This window comes from Labrus bergylta, chromosome 1 (genome assembly GCF_963930695.1).
Source record: "Labrus bergylta chromosome 1, fLabBer1.1, whole genome shotgun sequence".
Lineage (NCBI taxonomy): Eukaryota > Metazoa > Chordata > Actinopteri > Labriformes > Labridae > Labrus > Labrus bergylta.
This window is the reverse complement of record NC_089195.1, coordinates 30,707,929-30,727,571: the sequence shown is the minus strand read 5'-3', so window position 1 is coordinate 30,727,571 and position 19,643 is coordinate 30,707,929. Positions and strand designations below refer to the sequence as shown.

At 39.5% G+C, this 19,643-nt stretch overlaps 3 long non-coding RNA genes across 3 annotated transcripts; 1 reads left to right on the top strand and 2 right to left on the bottom strand.

Annotated features, from left to right (window-relative positions):
- Nucleotides 1-1,107: 1,107 nt before the first annotated feature.
- LOC109992784 (uncharacterized) lies at nt 1,108-5,262 on the bottom strand. The gene is made up of 5 exons (XR_010666820.1): nt 5,209-5,262; nt 4,670-5,053; nt 1,708-1,851; nt 1,521-1,582; nt 1,108-1,438 (listed from the first exon to the last, which is right to left on the bottom strand). It is a non-coding gene; the product is annotated as an uncharacterized lncRNA (long non-coding RNA).
- Nucleotides 5,263-12,112: 6,850 nt separating this feature from the next.
- Nucleotides 12,113-13,533, top strand: LOC109975635 (uncharacterized). The gene is made up of 3 exons (XR_002277140.3): nt 12,113-12,309; nt 12,455-12,516; nt 12,627-13,533. It is a non-coding gene; the product is annotated as an uncharacterized lncRNA (long non-coding RNA).
- Nucleotides 13,534-15,782: 2,249 nt separating this feature from the next.
- On the bottom strand, nt 15,783-17,137 carry LOC136179870 (uncharacterized). Its single transcript, XR_010666801.1, has 3 exons — nt 16,999-17,137; nt 16,808-16,869; nt 15,783-16,725 (listed from the first exon to the last, which is right to left on the bottom strand). It is a non-coding gene; the product is annotated as an uncharacterized lncRNA (long non-coding RNA).
- Between the last annotated feature and the right edge of the window lie 2,506 nt (nt 17,138-19,643).

Here is a 19,643-nt window from a genome sequence, read left to right as displayed (position 1 = left end):
ACTGTGAGTTTGTTGTTGGCCGTTGTTGTGAGTAGTAAAATAGTCAGGTTTTTAAAAAATATGTATTCTGATAAAGTTTAGTGTTTACTTACCTCTAAATGTAGTTTCTACACAATGCAAGCGATGAGCTGAGGTCCGCTTCTGGAGCAACGGCGCTTGTGCATGTAAGTGAGGGGCGTGGCTTTTGAGGGAGCACAGAGGAGGGAGGGTGGGTGTAGACGGATGCTACTTTCAAAATCAGGCTAGTTTTCGAAAATGACCAACCCTGCCTTTAAGCTCTGTTCAGACTGCTACATTTACGCCCCTGTGACGTTGCTTTCAATCTGAATGTTGCGGAGCTGCAATGGGTGGGGGGGGGGCGAAGTGATCCACCCTCTGTACCATCTTTGGAGGGAGTAACAGAGGCGTTACATAGCTGAGACGGGATCAGCGGAGCCAGCGGGGAGGCACGGCGCTGTGTGTGTGTGTGTGTGTGTGCATGTCTGACTGTGTGTGTATGTGAAGCTCCTGTTGTGCTGTGCTTCTGCAACGCCGAAAAGAAAAGTGAATTCACAGACTGGCACTCCAATATCACGCTGTCACAAAATCAATATGAATGCACAAAGACATGATGAAGGTTGAGCTTAGTTACGGCTCTTTAATGAAAAAGCTTTAGTACTTTATACTTACTGATCGTTCTCAGAGACAGTGTCAGACTCACAATCTCTATTTTTTGCACCCCTTGGATTTGCTTTGTGCGCATGTGCTTGGGTCTTTCTTCAGTCACTATCTGTCTTGCCACCATGAAGTGTGAACCTTGACAACGAAGCTGTGAACTAACCTGCAGCTTCAGTGTGCCTGTGTCATCGTATGAGGGGCTTTTTTGTCAGTGTGGGTTTCCTGTGAGCCGGACTGATGCCAAGGTGCTACATCATGTGTTGCAAGTTGACTTTGTTGTTTACTCTTTGTTTTCATGGGATGTCTTCAAACAGATAAAAACAGGAAATTGCCAGAGAACAGTCTAGATTCAGACCAGCAGCCATTACAAGCTTTATGAAATTGATCTCAATTAAGAATATAAAGATTCTAAAGATGAAGTGTAATCAACCACGACAAACACTTATGAGATTGTTCTTCATTTCTGATTTTTACGGCTCCTTTTATTTTCAAAAGTAATCTCAGTGGCGCAAGGAAATAAGACCACATGACGCATATTTTCCGTGATGAATGTTGTGGTTAATACAGCCAGCAATGTTTGAACTATGCAATGACAGAATGGTCTATATATATCAACATTATAAAATTCATTTTTTTTATTCCTCTGGTCTTAGGCCTGTTACATCCTAGATGTATTAAGAGCAGAATAGGTGCAGAAGTCAGAAGTCTGCGGTTCCTTCTTCTTCTTTGGTCTCTTTGATTTCTGACGGATTTCCACAGCAGCATAGCACACATCGTCATCCTAAGATTGAATATTTGTCATTTAGAAGCCCAAACTTGAACATATTTAATGCTTTGATACATTACACTTTAGTGATAGATACCTGGCTCTGTCTTGGATGACCTCTAGTGTCAGGTCTTTGCTGATCAACAGGATGTTCTTCAGCTGCAGGAATAAATATAACATCAGTACAGCACAATAAAACTCACACAGTGGAAGAGACATTAAGGTGTCTTTGTGATTAAAAACAAATATGTGGATACATATTCTAGAAAAAGTGAGGTAGTTACCCTTCTTACAGCAGTGATAGACCACAAGTGAGGAGAGGAGAGAGGAGACAATAGATACAACTGGACACAGACAGATGATCAGAATCCAGCACTCATTACAGTCCTGTTGCATCTTGGGGCAAGAGGTCGCATTCGGTTTTGCATCTAAATGAGTTGTGTACAAAGTTGTGTTGATTACATTCATTTAACTCAGATCTACAAACACAATTCCTAAAAAGTTGGGACATATGTAGAAACTTAAAAAAACATTGAAACCCCATATTTGAATGAAAATAGCACAAAGACAACGTATCAATTGTTGTATAGTATATGCCCAATTTGATGCTAACGACATGTTTCAAAAAAGTTGAGAAGGTGGAAAGAAAAGGCTGGAAAATGATTAACAAAAAAACACCCAAGGTTAACTGTCAACAAGTTTCCAGCTCGTCTCCTCCCGCCTGAAACAAAGCCAGCAAGAGGCTCTTTCTGCTGCCTCCCCCAACACACATACACACGCTAACACATATAGATCTGTACACTCGTAGTCGTTCAAACACCTCAGAGACACAGATCGTGCTGAGACCAACCTTAACTCAGTCCTGCCTGTGTAGACAATAGACCACGCCAGAAGACTACTCTGTTAAGTGTCCGCCATCTTACAGGATGCCGCCATCTTTCCCTCTCTCTCTCTCTTTCTCTTGTCCACACACACACACACACACACACACACACACAAACACACACACACACACACACACACACACACACACACACTTTTTTGACTATACTAAGTAAATGAGGACCTTCTCTGAAACTCATACACATCATTCATAGGGATCAAAGGAGCACATCCTAGCATTCTCCTTGTGTAGACCAGGCAAAATATCCACATAAGCAGAAATGTCCTCACAACAAAGGTGTTTTGCCATGGGTTGGTCCACAGAAGCATAGAAATACAAGTACACACACACACACACACACACACACACACACACACACACACACACACACACACACACAAACACACACACACACACACACACACACACACACACACACACACACACACACACAGGCTTTCATCTCATTAATATCTGTTTTCTGCAAGTCCCCTGTTGGTGAGTGTGTAACGACGAGGTAGTCCCCTGTTCGATATGTACGCATGAACACACACACACACACACACACACACACACACACACACACACACACACACACACACACACACACACACACACACACACACACAGTGTTTTGTTGATTGAGTTGTATTGATTTTGGATTGATGTGGCTTTAATTAAATAAACTCTGTTACAATTTAAGAAAGCAGTTGTTTGTGATTACTTGTGTATAATCATTGTAATACAGCAGGGTGCAAGGGCTTTGTGTACAGAATTCAAGCCTTCAATTTATGAATTACAGGTTGTTATTTATTAATAATATTAGTAGTTAATTAATTAATTCATGACTGAATTTGTGATAATTTTGTTATTTTACCCTGATTTTACCCATTCTGATCAACTCAGTTTAATAATATTGTTAATTTATATTAATAATTAATTAAGAAAAAATATTAATATTAATTTGATAATCAAATTTTGACTATCTAAACATAATTGTTGTTCACATATTAGCGCTGCAAAAGCCCAACAATACTATCACTGTGATTGATCTAATTATAAACACACTAGTGTACAAATTGAACTACTGTTGATGCACGTAGCAGCCATGCTGGATTTTAACTCGGGTTTATGAAACGTCTCTGGGTTTCTAAGTAAAAATTCCGATTACAGGGGGGCGCTCCTGATGAAGTATCAAATGAGCAACTGGGAGTTCCTGACTTCCAAGATCAAATAGAACGCACCATTACTGCACATGGCACGAGTAACATGAACATTTTATGAAGGCACCATTAATGCTGAACCATGTATACAGGAGTAAGAGCTACATGTGCTGCCAAATAGAGAACTTCTTTTCTTACATGTTTCAGCAACACAATCCCAAACTATGTTCTGGACATTTTACGACAGTATGTCCCTGTAAGAAAGAGTCCAGGTGATAAACTGGCACTTCCTGCAGTCCCGACTTGTCACCCATTGAAAGTGTCTTTGAGCTTTATGAAAGGTGAAAAAGGAGTCCTTAAACTGTTGAGGATTTTAAATCCTACATTAAGCAAAAATGGTAAAACATTACCCTCTTAAAGTTATAGAAACTGGTCTCCTCAGTTCCCAAAATGCTTTAAAGTGTTGTTTAAAGAAAAGTGTGACGCAACAGAGGGGTACACATGACCTTGTCCTGAATTTTGAAAAGTGTTGCTAGCATTAAATTCAAAACGGCGTATCATTTTCTGTAAACATCTCTTATGTTGTCTTGTGCTTATTTCAAAACAAATTCAGTGTTTCAATATTTTTAAATTCATCATACTCAGTTTTGTTTACTTTTCACACAACATGACAACTTTTTGAATGAAGTCAGTGTTCTACATTTTTGTTAGAATTCATTTTTGCATAAAGGCCAAGTTTTTTTCTGAATTTATATGTGAATATATACTCGGTCTAATTTTTTGTAATGTTCCCTTTCAACACTTTCTTTGCAAATTAATAATTAATTTTCAAAAAGTGCAAGTGTGTTGCCTGATGATCTTTGCGGATGATTTTTTGATCTGACATCATTATTTCAGTACTCTGAGAGAGTTTCCTTGTGTTCTTTAGAGACATTCAACAGACAACAATACAAAAGTAGAGATTGGTTGGGCGATCAAGACCGTCCTAAACATTCAGAATATACGAGGTCCCAGATGTTTTAGAATGATTTTGATTATCGTTGGTTGGTTAATGCGTATTTTCAAACAGTAAAAATAAAAACATTTTTAGATGGTTCCTTTTTTTGGTCTTTTGTATAAAGTTCTTGTACATGATTTATTTTTTATTCAAATGGTTGAATCCACCAAAATCACAGTCACACAAAGACAGAGCATACTTACTGAAAATGATTTTTGTTGTGACGTTGCTGTAGCTGTAAACAGATTTAAAAGTTATTTGTTCCTTATCCTCCACTTTTGGTTCTTCAGTTCCACAGTAGTAAAGACCTTCATCTGACTCAGTGATGTTCAGGATCAGCAGGTCAAAGGATTCAGAGGACTGGTTCTTCAATAAATGGAAATTAGGAGGAGGACTTTCTACCCATGAATATATATTTGCGTTAAGAACGAGTGAAGGCTGGTTCTCATGAGAACAGTTCCTGTACCACACGATGTAAACTCCAGTTGATGTTTTGCAGTCACAGTAGAGAGTGACGTTGTCTCCTGGTCTGACCGTCACCTTCAACTCTGATCCACAAACACAGTCTGGACTCAAAGAAAACACTGCTGGAATTCAAACAAGATCATAACAGCAGTTTAAAATGTGCACAGCTAAACAGGAAGACAAAATGACAAGGGCACTAGAACGTAAGTATTATTCTTCTTTTAATGTAAAAACATCCTTGTATTAAATCATCCAAACTATTGATCAAAAGAATTACCTGAGACCAGGAGCAGAACAACGTGACAGTCCTCCATGAGTGACGAGGTCTGAGATGTGAAGATAGAGACACAGGTCTCACTGACATCACACCCATGTAGATGTTTCCATTAAAGGAAGCAGACGCTGTGATTGGTCAGTGAGGTGAGTGAGTCAGATTTTTTTAGATTTTTTTCTGTAGATGTCACCCAATGTGACATTTTGGACTTTGATGTCTTATTCTCTCATTGTGTCTTTCTCTAACATCCTCAATTAACTTTTAATGCTTTTATTTATTTTGGTTTGATTGCTATTGTTACCTGTTTGGTTCTTGTGTTACTTGGGTTCAAATGATGTTCAGGTCAATAATGTTGTTTGGGTTTCATTTTTGTTGTTCTATTCCTAATCTGTAAACGTTTAGGCAGCTTGTTTTTATTACAGTATGTGTTGATGGAATAACACATATGATAATGAAACATCACAACTTCCTCTGCAACACATTTTACTTGGGAGATTTTGCAACAAAAATATGCCTGCCAAAACTCTGCAGCATTGTTTATCAGTCAGCTGCAGCACATTGACCGAAGCTCGTGCTCACGTTAACTAGCAGTAATGTACAGAAGCTGGGCTCCACCCAGCACGGATTACAAGACTCCATGGACGGTCAGAAGCCCTTCAGAATAACTGAGAAGCAACTTATAAGGAGACAAGTGTTGTTTAAGATGATGTTACATTAGCAGATGTGTTTTCTTGATGACAGTGCAACCATGTCTGGTTTTGAATGTTGGTTTAGGCAGGAACCTGTTCTCCCCTCTTTCCAGTACTGCGTACTGCCACTACATGTTTTAAATTTAGACATGAGAATGCAGATGAAAACCCCACTGAACATGTGCTACACTCTGCTTCATATGTGCAACCAGAGCTGACCTCATTTGATCTCACAAAGGTGGGACGTGGTCACCCATATGACATAGATTCAGATATATTGATTGACTGATAGAACGTTATTGTCAGAGAACACTTTCAATAATGTTTTGCATATCTCAGCGGCTCCATTTGGAATATAAAAATTAAAGACAAGATACAAATATGCAAACATTTGACCCAACATTCAAACACCAAACAAGTATTCAGAAGCCTTTAATGTTCTTTGATCTGAGATTATTCTCAATATTTAATTTTAGGATTGACTACTGTATGAAAGAGTGCACCGTTCATTCCTTAAAACTGACTGGTGCACTCCTGCATGTGTAACAGAGTTAGAATCTACCTCTATGTTGAATTTTTACAAACAGATAAGGCTGTTGCTACATGGTGGTTTAATAGAGCAACTGTGAGCTGTATTGGTCGGGCCACTAGCTGTTCACACGTAGCTCAGCAATGGAAAACTCTCCCCAGCTGAAGATGTGAGCCCTTTGAATTTGCATGATACAGTACTGATTACTGTGTTCTGTTGATTTAAACACCAGAATAAAAAAGTGAACCAGAGTGAGAGCAACTCCTGTGTAGTTGTGGCTTCCTTCAACAAGACATGCAGAGAGACACAACCAGTCACCCATGTCTCATAACGTGTTTAGAAGTAGCTGTGGTGTCTGCAGAGCAGTTGAATATCCACCTGAGGTTTTGCTTGACTTTAGACACCACACGCTTCAAAGGGGGTTGAGCAGACTTGTTTTCTTCAGCAGAGTGTGTGAAGTTGCATGAGGGTCTGTTCGTCACTTTCGGTTAACTGTGAATCTATCTGATCGTTCTTGGAATCGTGCGGTGGAGTGTATACAGTCAGATGGATAACTTGAGATAAAAACAAGAAATTGCCTGAAAACAGCTCACGTGAAACAACACTCACTACTATAATGAAAAGTTATGGATCCATTTCAATGAAGAAATATGAATATAAAGCTGTTACTATTTAAGTGCCAGAAACATTTAAATTATAGACTGTCAAATAAATGACTGGCAGAAAAGTTCAATCTTTCTTTGTATAGCGCCAATTCATAACAAGTGTTATCTCCAGACACTTTACAAAAAGCTGGTAAAAGACATTACTCATTGCTATATTACAAACTAAGTCCCAATGTTAATCCATCATTAGCGTAGCACTTTAGCAACATTTTAGCAAAAGTTACGGTTGCAAGAAAACTTTCTTTTAATAGGCAGAAATCTTGAGCAAGTCCAGGCTCATGAAGAACAGCCATCCACCGAAACTGTGCCATGCTTGAAAACAGGATAGTGGGCGATGGGATAAGATGCTGGAAGAAGGTTAGGGACCAAGGGGGTGTTGGTCATTCAGGCAGGCCGTCCACCAAACGATCCAGAGGAACCTAAGAGAGCAGTTAAGAATGGTGGGAAGGAAAAATTTAAATTTGTTTCCATGCTTCAAAGGGAGACTGGACATTCATGCTAAAGCTAAGCTAATTGCCAATATTAGTCTCCCAGCAACCACTCTTGCACCAGCAGGAATTGGGAAACAGGAAGGGAACTGTTCCTGATTTAAAATGTGAGGATTCATTTCCCCTCTTTGGTTGTTGTATGTACAGAGTTTATAATACACAAGGGAAGACATGTTGGGCTCAGAGTCCAGACAGAAAAAGGGACCACTCTGATACTCAAGGGTTCAAGGTCAAACTTATTGATTTGAAGGTTTTACTATACTTTTGTCAGTAATGTTATGTGTGTGTGTGTGTGTGTGTGTGTGTGTGTGTGTGTGTGTGTGTGTGGATGAATGAGTATATGTCTACAGCACATTACAATACAAACAAATGCTGACGGCAGACTGGTGGCCAGGGAAGAGTTGAGAGGACTGAGCAGGTCTGCTTTATAGCATCCTGAAACCAGCATGCTCAGGTGTGCTGCATTACAGAGTCGTCTCAGGTTCCACCCACATCTACCTGCAACAAGGAGAACACAGCAAGCAAAAGAGAGAACAAACAGGTAGAGAGGCCAACACTGAGGCCGTCAACATTTCTATACTAAGGATCTCAAAAGAAAACCCATTTCTAACCTTCTGTCAGCCATCTTGATTCTGAGAAATTTCTGGTGCACTTACAACTGCTGGCCAGTGGGTGGCAGTGTATGGATTGACTTACCAACGTCTGCTGAAGTGGCTGATGTGAAACCAATCTATCAAAATCTATGAACTTAGTGGATAAAGGCTTCTGAATAGCTGTCCACTGCAGTGAGCACGATGTGTGGAAGGGTTATGTGCATGACTGCATGAATCCTGGTTCAATAAAAAAAGTTTGTGTTGTGGCTAGAAAACAACAACAAATGATGAGTTCCCAATGAGATGAGAAATTCAGAGGTTTTCAAATGGATAATGTGGCACCATGTTTCGTCTGTCTTCTGTTGATGACTTATATGTAATATATATTTTGAACATTACTGATGAACTTCAAAATAACTTATTGTATGATTGTAATGTTGTCACAACGCCTCCCATTCTGTTGGTGGCTTATTTGTGGTTTGTCTTGTCTGTGTCAGAGCGGCAACAACCACACTTTGTTTCCATCATACACTCACTCACACACACACACACACACACACACACACACACACACACACACACACACACAACATCACTGACAAAAGTGGTCCCTATGTTTTTCACTTTTGGTATAGTAAAACCGTCAAATCAATAAGTTTGACCTTGAACCCTTGAGTATCAGAGTGGTCCCTTTTTCTGTCTGGACTCTGAGCACCACATGTCTTCCCTTGTGTATTATAAACACTGTTCTTGCAACAACCATGGCTGGGGGGGGGATTAATCCTCCATTTTTAAATATTGAAAAGTTCCCATGTTTCCCCCGACAGTTTCCTCATGTTTCCCGATTCCTGCTGATGCAAGAGTGGCTGCTGGGAACATAACTTTTGCATACATGTCTTTTTCTTTCTCACCATTCTCAACTTTTCTCTAAGTCATTTATTTGGCTGTCTGTAATTGAACTGTTTCTGGCACTTAACATGTAACAGCTTTTTATTCACGTCTCTTCATTGAAAGGGATCCATAACATTTCATTATAGTAGTGAGTGTTGTTTCACGTAAGCTGTTTACATGCAATTTCTTGTTTTCTCCAACACACATTTCCAAGAACGATCAGATTAGTTCACAGGAAACCCAAAGCGATGAACAGACCCTCGTCAAACTTGACACTCTGCTGCAGAAAATAAGTCTGCTCCTTACCCTTTGTTGAAGTGTTGTGTGTCTGGGTGTCTAAAGTCAAGCAAAACCTCAGTTGGACATTCAACTGCTCTGCAGACACCAAAGATACTTCTAGACAAGCAACTACACAGGAGTTGCTCTCACTCTGGTTCACTTTTTTATTCTGGTGTTTAAATCAACAGAACACAGTAGTCAGTACTGTTTCATGCAAATTCAAAGGACTCACATCTTCAGCTGGGGAGAGTTTTCCATTGCTGAGCTACGTGTGAACAGCTAGTGGCCCGACCAATACAGCTCACAGTTGCTCTATTAAACCACCATGTAGCGACAGCCTTATCTGTTTGTAAAAATTCAACATAGAGGTAGATTCTAACTCTGTTACACATGCAGGAGTGCACCAGTCAGTTTTAAGGAATGAACGGTGAACTCTTTCCTACACCAGTCAATCCTAAAATGAAATATGGAGAATAATCTCAGATCAAAGCACATTAAAGGCTTCTGAATACTTGTTTGGTGTTTGAATGTTGGGTCAAATGTTTGCATATTTTTATATTGTCTTTAATTATTTATATTCCAAATGGAGCCGCTGAAATATGCAAAACATTACTGAGAGTTCTCTCTGACAATAACGTTCTATCAGTCAATCAATATATCTGAATCTATGTCATATGGGTGACCACGTCCCACCTTTGTGAGATCAAATGAGGTCAGCTCTGGTTGCACATATGAAGCAGAGTGTAGCACATGTTCAGTGGGGTTTTCGTCTGCATTCTCATGTCTAAATTTAAAACATGTAGTGGCAGTACGCAGTACTGGAAAGAGGGGAGAACAGGTTCCTGCCTAAACCAACATTCAAAACCAGACATGGTCGCAGTTTAATCAAGAAAACACATCTGCTAATGTAACATCATCTTAAACAACACTTGTCTCATTAGAAGTTGCTTCTAAGTTATTCTGAACGTCTTCTGACCGTCCATGGAGTCTTGTAATCCGTGCAAGAACTAAAGACGTAATAAGAGCAATTCAATGAAAATAAATAAAAGCATTTAAAGTTAATAGAGGATGTTAGGGAAAGACACAATGAGAGATTAAGACATCAAAGTCCAAAATGTCACATTGGGTGGAATCTGCAAAAAAAAAAAAAAAAAATGTTCCACCTCACTGGCCAATCACAACGTCTGCTTCCTTTAATGGAAACATCTACATGGGTGTGATGTCAGTGAGACCTGTGTCTCTGTCTTCACATCTCAGACCTCGTCACTCATGGAGGGCCGTCACGTTGTTCTGCTCCTGGTCTCAGGTAATTCTTTTGATTAATAGTTTGGATGATTTAATACAAGGATGTTTTTACATTAAAGGAATAATAATTACGTTCTAGTGCCCTTGTCATTTTGTCTTCTTGTATAGCTGTGCACATTTTAAACTGCTGTTATGATCTTGTTTGAATTCCAGCAGTGGTTTCTTTGAGTCCTGACTGTGTTTGTGGCTCAGAGTTGAAGGTGACGGTCAGAACAGGAGACAACATCACTCTCTACTGTGACTGCAAAACATCAGCTGGAGTTTACATCGTGTGGTACAGGAACTGTTCTCATGAGAACCAGCCTTCACTTGTTCTTAAAGCAAATATATATTCATGGGTAGAACTTCCTCCTCCTAATTTCCATTTATTGAAGAACCAGTCCTCTGACTCCTACGACCTGCTGATCCTGAACATCACTGAGTCAGATGAAGGTCTTTACTACTGTGGAACTGAAGAACCAAAAGTGGAGGATAAGGAACAAATAACGTTTAAATCTGTTTACAGCTACAGCAACGTCACAACAAGAATCATTTTCAGTAAGTATGCTCTGTCTTTGTGTGACTGTGATTTTGGTGGATTCAGTCATTTGAATAAAAATAAAATCATGTACAAGAACTTTATACAAAAAAGACCAACAATCAACATTTGTATTGTAGTGTGTCGTGAGTTTATGGAGATAAAGATTGTAAAGATTGCACAAAGTAGTTATTGCCACACATCACATCATTTACAGGAAAAATATATATTTATTAAAAAAGATTTCTAAAATAATTTGCAGAGTAGAAAATGTCTATCCACAGGCAACACTCTCTAAAGAACACAAGGGGAGGCTCTCAGCGTACTGAAACACCCATGTAAGACCATAACATCATCTGCATAGAACATCAGCACACTTATACTGTGTTTTTTTTAAAGGTGCTCAATGGAGTTTTGGTAGAGAAATGTGAAAGTTGGAGAAATGTACAGATTCTGTGGTATGTGTTCATTACTCTATATGCTTCTATAGAAGTACAATGTGACAGAGCAAAGCAGAGAGATGATCACCAATGACCAAAGTGACTACAACAACAGCAAAGACAGGAAATGTGGAAAGCCTAAATAAGTGGGTGGGCAACAGGAGGTACCTGAGAAATTAGTTTAAAAAGACATTTAATGCAGATATGTTGAGATGAGAAGAACAAATATGTTTAAATATCTGAACACTTTTCACATTGTGAATTAAGTCAAAGGTTTCCATGCAGTGGCTCATTTTTCTTCTGCTAATTAAAACGTGCAGTAGATCTGATCAAACTCGTAGCTCTCTCCTTCATCACTCGTATGACTATCATTACAAGCTCCAATGTTTTGTCAGTGGTTATAATGCCACTGATGGGACTCCAAAGCCCCCTGCAGTAACAGACGGGTGATGTCACTCTGGCTTAGTCCATTCATTCTTACAGGCTGTGGTTGCACACCAGAGAAAAAATAGATACATTGAAAACCAACATTTTAAACATCTAATCCACATTCTATATTTGACCTAGCCTCCAGTGACTCCGGTGACTCCATCGGTCCACCCCATGTTGAGCCTGGTGTATCTTGGATGATGGTGTTCAGTCCAGCCATCACGGTCCTCTCCACCTTCCTGTGCCTGACTTTTGTTTATCTCTGCAGTCAGAATGCAGGTAAATACACAACAATCACTTTTTACCTGTTAAGTATAGACATTATGAATCGACTAAAATACAAATGAATCATATTGATTGTGATGGATCATTGAATGAATGAAGTCATTGTCTAACAAGAAACCTTTTATTTATGATTCTACAGATGAAAAAGATCAAATGACTGAGAGAAGACCTGACATGGGAGAGGAAAGTACAGTGAATCAGGTAAGGACTTTCTTTGGTATTTTCATGGTCTCAGAACCATTAGACATCTTTGCAGCAGTAGAGACTCTGTACTAATGACACTCATGTTACTGTGTTTGATTACCTTTCAGGATGAAGACGCATGTTTCACCAGAGTTGTGTTCTTGGTTGCAGATGGACAGAACAAATAGATTGGCTTTGTCTGAGCGGACATCACACAACCTCCACTTCAAACGTCTCACAAAGTCTTTAGCGTCTGAGTTTAAAGACCTGTTATATTTGTATACAGTGATGATGCGTTTTGGGGGCGGAGTCAAAATGGTGTCAGAAAGTCAGCTAGTGGTGTTGAATTAACTGTTTGTTTGTTTGTTTTCTGGCTTCTTGCTTTCACTTGATAAGACGGTGTATAGAGTAGTAAACAGGAAAGAGAGAGGGGGGAATGACATGTGGTAATGGAACCACAGGCCGGACCTGAACCACCCGCCCAGAGGACCAGAGCTTCCAAACATTCGGGCAACCCAACCAGCAGGTCAGCTGTGGTCATGAATTAACAATTGGTTCTTCGGCAGATGTTCAGCAGAAGCAGCTTTTGAGGACCCTTGTTTACTATCACAATGACGTTAATCATCCTACTACGACGCTCGATGGCCGATTAGGATCCAATTTGTCAATGTCTTCAGAGACATAAACATCAACAAAACAGATATTTTCAACAAGTAAACAAGTATCATTATTATAGCAAAGATTACTTTGACAAGACTAAAAGTGACAGCAAGAGACCGCTGCCAGGCTTAGAACTGTGCAACCCAATACATGGCCTTCTGGGCACCCACAGTGCTGCACTTTCAGGAGGAAGACTCAGATTTCATTTTAACTAGTTCACCACAATGAATTAATTTTTTTAACATTAATCCCGTTTTAGTTTGCATACTGTTTCCAATTTATTCATCATGTGTAACTATGTTGTAACCATTACTAATGTACATGTATTCTTCCTTTATGTTCACCATCTATTTGTAATAAAGATTCACATTAAGCCAAGAACTTTGTTGGTTTGTTTCTGTTGAAAGGTCGAGCAGATCTAAGAAAGGCCGAACCCCCAAGGGACCCACACAGAAAAAAAGTGATAGGCTAAGATTGATGTCAAAAATCAACAAAAATTAATTCCAATTTATTCAGTGACAACCTTAAGTCGAGGTGTTTCTGACTAAGGCAGCCTGATGTTTTTCAGTGAGGAAACATGTATTTTTTACACAGTTTGGGTAAAATATGGTAAAATCTTCTGAAGGTTCAAAAGATTTGCAAATGTAGAAATACACCGCAAGAAAAGGTGGTCATTGTTGCTTTAAGTTAGGATGAACCCTATTTGTGCAAGCCTCCATGGGTCCTTCCCATGCAATCTTTCCCCAGAAATATCTTAAATTGACTTGAGCTTGCATAGCACTTTTCTATTCTTCAGTCTACTCAAAGCACTTTTACACCGCAGACGAAGTAGCTGGAGCAACTTTGGCTTGAGTGTCTTGCTTAAGGACATATCAGACATGTTGCCCCAAGCTTTACTCTTTTTCCCCCACCGTAGGGGCGGCCATAAATATTGAATCACACCATCAAATGCCAACATTTATATAGAGGAGAGAGTATATGCCTGAGCTGTGTATAAGGATACACATGTTCAGTTCAGGCTGCGTAGGTTTTATGTGCCATGAAACAAACATGTTTTAAATGTATAAGAACACAAAAATCCTACAAGTGGTTTTTCAGGCATTGTCTGAGAAGGCTAAAATGTTGTTTTTTATGGTCGGAAAATCTGTTGAAGATGAGTTGGCAACTTAAGAAGCTCATGTGTGTCATTTTTTGGACAGCGACATATACTGCAGTCACAGTTTAAGTGTTGTTTGAACTCTTTCAACTTTCTTTTAGCCTCCACTATGTACTGATATGATCTTACGATGGGGGATTTCTCACAAACAGCGACCCATAAATCTATTCTTCTTTCATAATTTGAAGTAGCTGCACTGAGGGTGAATGTGATAGACACTTACACCTTGCACACAACCATGATATCACCTTCACCCACACTCTTACTCTTTTCAGTTCCCCAACAAAATTGGAGTCATTCAACCAGACAGTTAAAACAGTTTGTTTTAGTGTAAAATTAAACAATAACTTCTGTTACTGTGCTAATCATTATTTCTCTGTCTTTCAGTAACATGACTAGTGGGTGGGGGCAGGACTTCCTGCTTCCTGAAGGCTCCTCTTTAGACCAGACCAAATGCTCTGATGTCATGGGGGAAGGGGGGGGGGGGGGGTCGGTTCACTGAGTTCACACCTTAGCTTTTCTCATGTTCAGTAGAGTTATGTTCAGTTATAGTTTCACTTTTAAAGCTAAGAAATTTGGGGTTTGTACATTTTGTATTCATCTTTGAGTAAAATAAAAACTCCTGTTGTCTCTTGCCTAGCTTCTTGGTCCTTAACAGTCACATTAAATCAGTATAACTTTACATTTATTTTATAGAGAAACAAGCTGCTTGATCCTTTATAAACATGTTTGATCATAGCACTCTGCACTTTATTTGGCACTCTGCGATTGATTGAACTTCCTATTGAAATCCCAACATGTAATCATGTTATGTTTTAATGATGTATTTTAATTTGAGTTTTTTTTTTATGGTTTTTGTTTTCATGTGCAGTCCTGTATTATGGTTTTGATGCCCTTTGTCACTAACATTGTGTTTTTATGCAAAAGCAACATTACAAAAAAAGGCAACACGTCTTCTGATTGAATTGTTGCCCTGACGATGACCTGAAAGACCAAAATGTCTCGTGGTTACTCCCATGAAAAAAGAAATTAAAAAAATGTTCCACCAGGAGTTTACCTTTCAGGATGAAGACGCATGTTTCACCAGAGTTGTGTTCTTGGTTACAGATGGACGGAACAAATAGATTGGCTTTGTCTGAGCGGACATCACACAAGCTCCACTTCAAACTTCTCACAAAGTCTTTAGCGTCCGACTTTAAAGACCTGTTATATTTGTATACAGTGATGATGCGTTTTGTGGGCGGAGTCAAAATGGTGTCAGAAAGTCAGCTAGTGGTGTTGACTTAACTGTTTGTTTGTTTGTTTTCTGGCTTCTTGCCTTCACTTGATAAGACGGTGTATAGAGTAGTAAATAGGAAAGAGAGAGGGGGGAATGACGTGGTAATGGAACCCAGACCCGTCCACCCAGAGGACCAGAGCTTTCTCACATTCGGGGCAACCCAACCACCAGGCCAACTGTGCTCATGAATTAACAATTGGTTCTTCGTCAGATGTTCAGCAGAAGCAGCTTTTGAAGACCCTTGTTTACTATCACAATGACGTTAATCATCCTACTACGACGCTTGCTGGCCAATTATGATACAATTTGTCAATGTCTTCAGACACATTCACGTTGTTAGGGAAGAGTTTGTGGAGTCACAGAGTACATTTAAAGACATGAATATTATTTTCACCAGCTATTTGTAATAAATATTCAAATTAATCAAAGTACGTTGTTGGTGTATCTCTGTTAAAAGGTGAAGCAGATCTAAGAAAGGTTGAGCCCAACAGGAGCCACAAAAAAGTGAAAAGATTGATGACAAAATTCAACAGAAATTCTAATTGATTCCATGAGAACCTTTATTCAAGGTTGTCATTTTTTATACAGTTTGGGTAAAATGTGGTCAAATCTAAGTTGGGCAACCTCAGAGCAGAAAGAGCCTTGCCTTCCACATGATGCTGAGGCTCCTGTTTGTTAAATGAATAAATTGTTAAATTGCCAATGTGTCTTGTTCCTTCAGATTTTAATCATCCAATCCAATAAACGAATAAGCTGTTTATTCATGTTTTTTCAAGTTTTTGAATTTTCATACTCAGCTCTGCTACTCATCCCACATTGCATGTTCCTTACAAATGTGGCACCATTTAAAAGGGAAATAAACAGTCTTTCCAAAGTTACAAGATTTATTGCCAAGAAGCATTGTTCCAACAAAGAAATAAATCTACCAAACACAAATGTCCTTACTTTTTGTTCGATGTTTATGTCAACATTGCAAAATTATTTTTTTGTTCCTCTGGTCTTAGGTCTGTTACATCCTAGATGTATTAAGAGCAGAATTGGTGCAGGAGTCAGAAGTCTGCGGTTCCTTCTTCTTCTTTGGTCTCTTTGATTTCTGACGGATTTCCACAGCAGCATAGCACACGTCGTCATCCTAAGATTGAATATTTGTCATTTAGAAGCCCAACCTTGAACATATTTAATGCTTTGATACATTACACTTTAGTGATAGATACCTGGCTCTGTCTTGGATGACCTCTAGTGTCAGGTCTTTGCTGATCAACAGGATGTTCTTCAGCTGCAGGAATAAATATAACATCAGTACAGCACAATGCAACTCACACAGTGGAAGAGACATTAAGGTGTCTTTGTGATTAAAACACTTAAGTGGATACTGTACATATTCTAGAAAAAGTGAGGTAGTTACCCTTCTTACAGCAGTGATAGACCACAAGTGAGGAGAGGAGAGAGGAGACAATAGATACAACTGGACACAGACAGAAGATCAGAATCCAGCACTCATTACAGTCCTGTGGCATCTTGGGGGGAGGAGTCTCATTCGGTTCTGTATCTAAAAGAAAGTTGTGTTGATTACGTTCCTTTAACTTTGATCTACAGAAAAATTCCTAAAAAGTTGGGACATGTGGAATCTAAAAAACATTGAATCCCCATATTTGAATGAAAATAGCACAAAGGCAACGTAAATTGTTGAAACTGTGATATCTTATTGTTTTTGGAAAATGAAATGCCCAGTTTGAATTTGATGCCAACAACATGATTCAAAAAAGTTAGGATGGTGTCAAGGAAAATTATGGGGACACGTCGGACAAAAGCACCAAATTTTTTCCACATAGTCTCCATCACAATAGCTTTCAATTTTCACTTTGCTCTTCATCAAGTTGGCGGTTCTAATATGGCGGCCATGTAAAGTCTATAAGTGCCAATATGTCTTCCAAGCCACTTCGAAAGTCAATCTTGGTGTCAATATATACATTTTCTGGGTAGAGGAATGCATTAAAATATGTGGAAAAATGTGGTGCTTTTGTGCCCGTTCTTCCCAAATCTGGTTCTAAGCTGCCTGACTAAAAGGCTGAAAAATGGTAAAATAAAAGCCAAAAAAGAACGAGGTTAACTGGCAACAAGTTTCCAGCTTGTCTCCTCCCGCCTGAACCAAAGCCAGCAAGAGGCTCTTTCTGCTGCCTCCCCCAACCTGCCAAGCAGCTGCCTTCCTCTCCCTTCCTTCCACACAGACCCCTGGAAGCCACTTACAGTATATAAGCCGAGTCCTGATGGGCTCAGGTGTAACCAGTTGAACTAATGGCCTTCCTGACTCCAGGGCAGGACGTTTCTATTAAGGCCCGTGTCACGGTCTCGCCATGCAAGAAGGCGTCAACCATCCATAACTCAAGTAGTGTAGTCAATCAATCAATCAATCAATTTTTATTTGTATAGCGTCAACTCATAACAAGTGTTATCTCGAGACACTTTGCTAAAAGCAGGTAAAAGACCTTACTCATTGTTATGGTTGTTCTGGCAGGCCGTCAACCAACGATCTCGAGGAGCCTAAGCCCCAATTCACACATACACGCCACGGTCTGTCAGTCAGTCAATACGATCGTGAGTCCATATATTGTGTTTTATTTTGAAATTGACTGGATGCTCTGTGCGTTTCCTTGTCTGACTTCCTGTCCAGACTGATATTCATATTCTGTCCAACTTGACGCGTGCCTGCAGCGTACTCCAGCGAAAAAAAAGCTTGCTGCGTATTTGAAAGGGAGCAGAGCGTAGTGCCGATGGTGGCACGCGCCGGAGACGGACTGCAGCGCGCCCTGTGTGAACACAACGATAGACTAGTGTGGCAGCTAAGTAGAACGTTAGTATTCTTCTTTTAATGTAAAAACATCCTTGTATTAAATCATCCAAACTATTAATCAAAAGAATTACCTGAGACCAGGAGCAGAACAATGTGTCAGCCCTCCATGAGTGACGAGGTCTGAGATGTGAAGACAGAGACACAGGTCTCACTGACATCACACCCATGTAGATGTTTCCATTAAAGGAAGCAGACGCTGTGATTGGCCAGTGAGGTGGAACATTTTTTTTTTTTTTTTGCAGATGCCACCCAATGTGACATTCTAGACTTTGATGTTTTATTCTCTCATTGTGTCTTTACCTAACATCCTCAATTAACTTGTGATGCTTTTATTTATTTTCATTTAATTGCTCTTATTACGTGTTTAGTTCTTGCACGGATTACAAGACACCATGGACAGAAGACGTTCAGAATAACTTAGAAGTGTTGTTTAGGATGATGTTTTCTTGATGACAGTGCGACCATGTCTGGTTTTGAATGTTGGTTTAGGCAGGAACCTGTTCTCCCCTCTTTCCAGTACTGCGTTCTGCCACTACATGTTTTAAATTTAGACATGAGAATGCAGACGAAAACCCCACTGAACATGTGCTACACTCTGCTTCAGAAGTGCAACCAGAGCTGACCTCATTTGATCTCACAAAGGTGGGACGTGGTCACCCATATGACATAGATTCAGATATATTGATTGACTGATAGAACGTTATTGTCAGAGAGAACTCTCAGTAATGTTTTGCATATCTCAGCGGCTCCATTTACAATATAAATAATTAAAGACAATATAAAAATATGCAAACATTTGACCCAACATTCAAACACCAAACAAGTATTCAGAAGCCTTTAATGTGCTTTGATCTGAGATTATTCTCCATATTTCATTTTAGGATTGACTGGTGTAGGAAAGAGTTCACCGTTCATTCCTTAAAACTGACTGGTGCACTCCTGCATGTGTAACAGAGTTAGAATCTACCTCTATGTTGAATTTTTACAAACAGATAAGGCTGTCGCTACATGGTGGTTTAATAGAGCAACTGTGAGCTGTATTGGTCGGGCCACTAGCTGTTCACACGTAGCTCAGCAATGGAAAACTCTCCCCAGCTGAAGATGTGAGTCCTTTGAATTTGTATGAAACAGTACTGATTACTGTGTTCTGTTGATTTAAACACCAGAATAAAAAAGTGAACCAGAGTGAGAGCAACTCC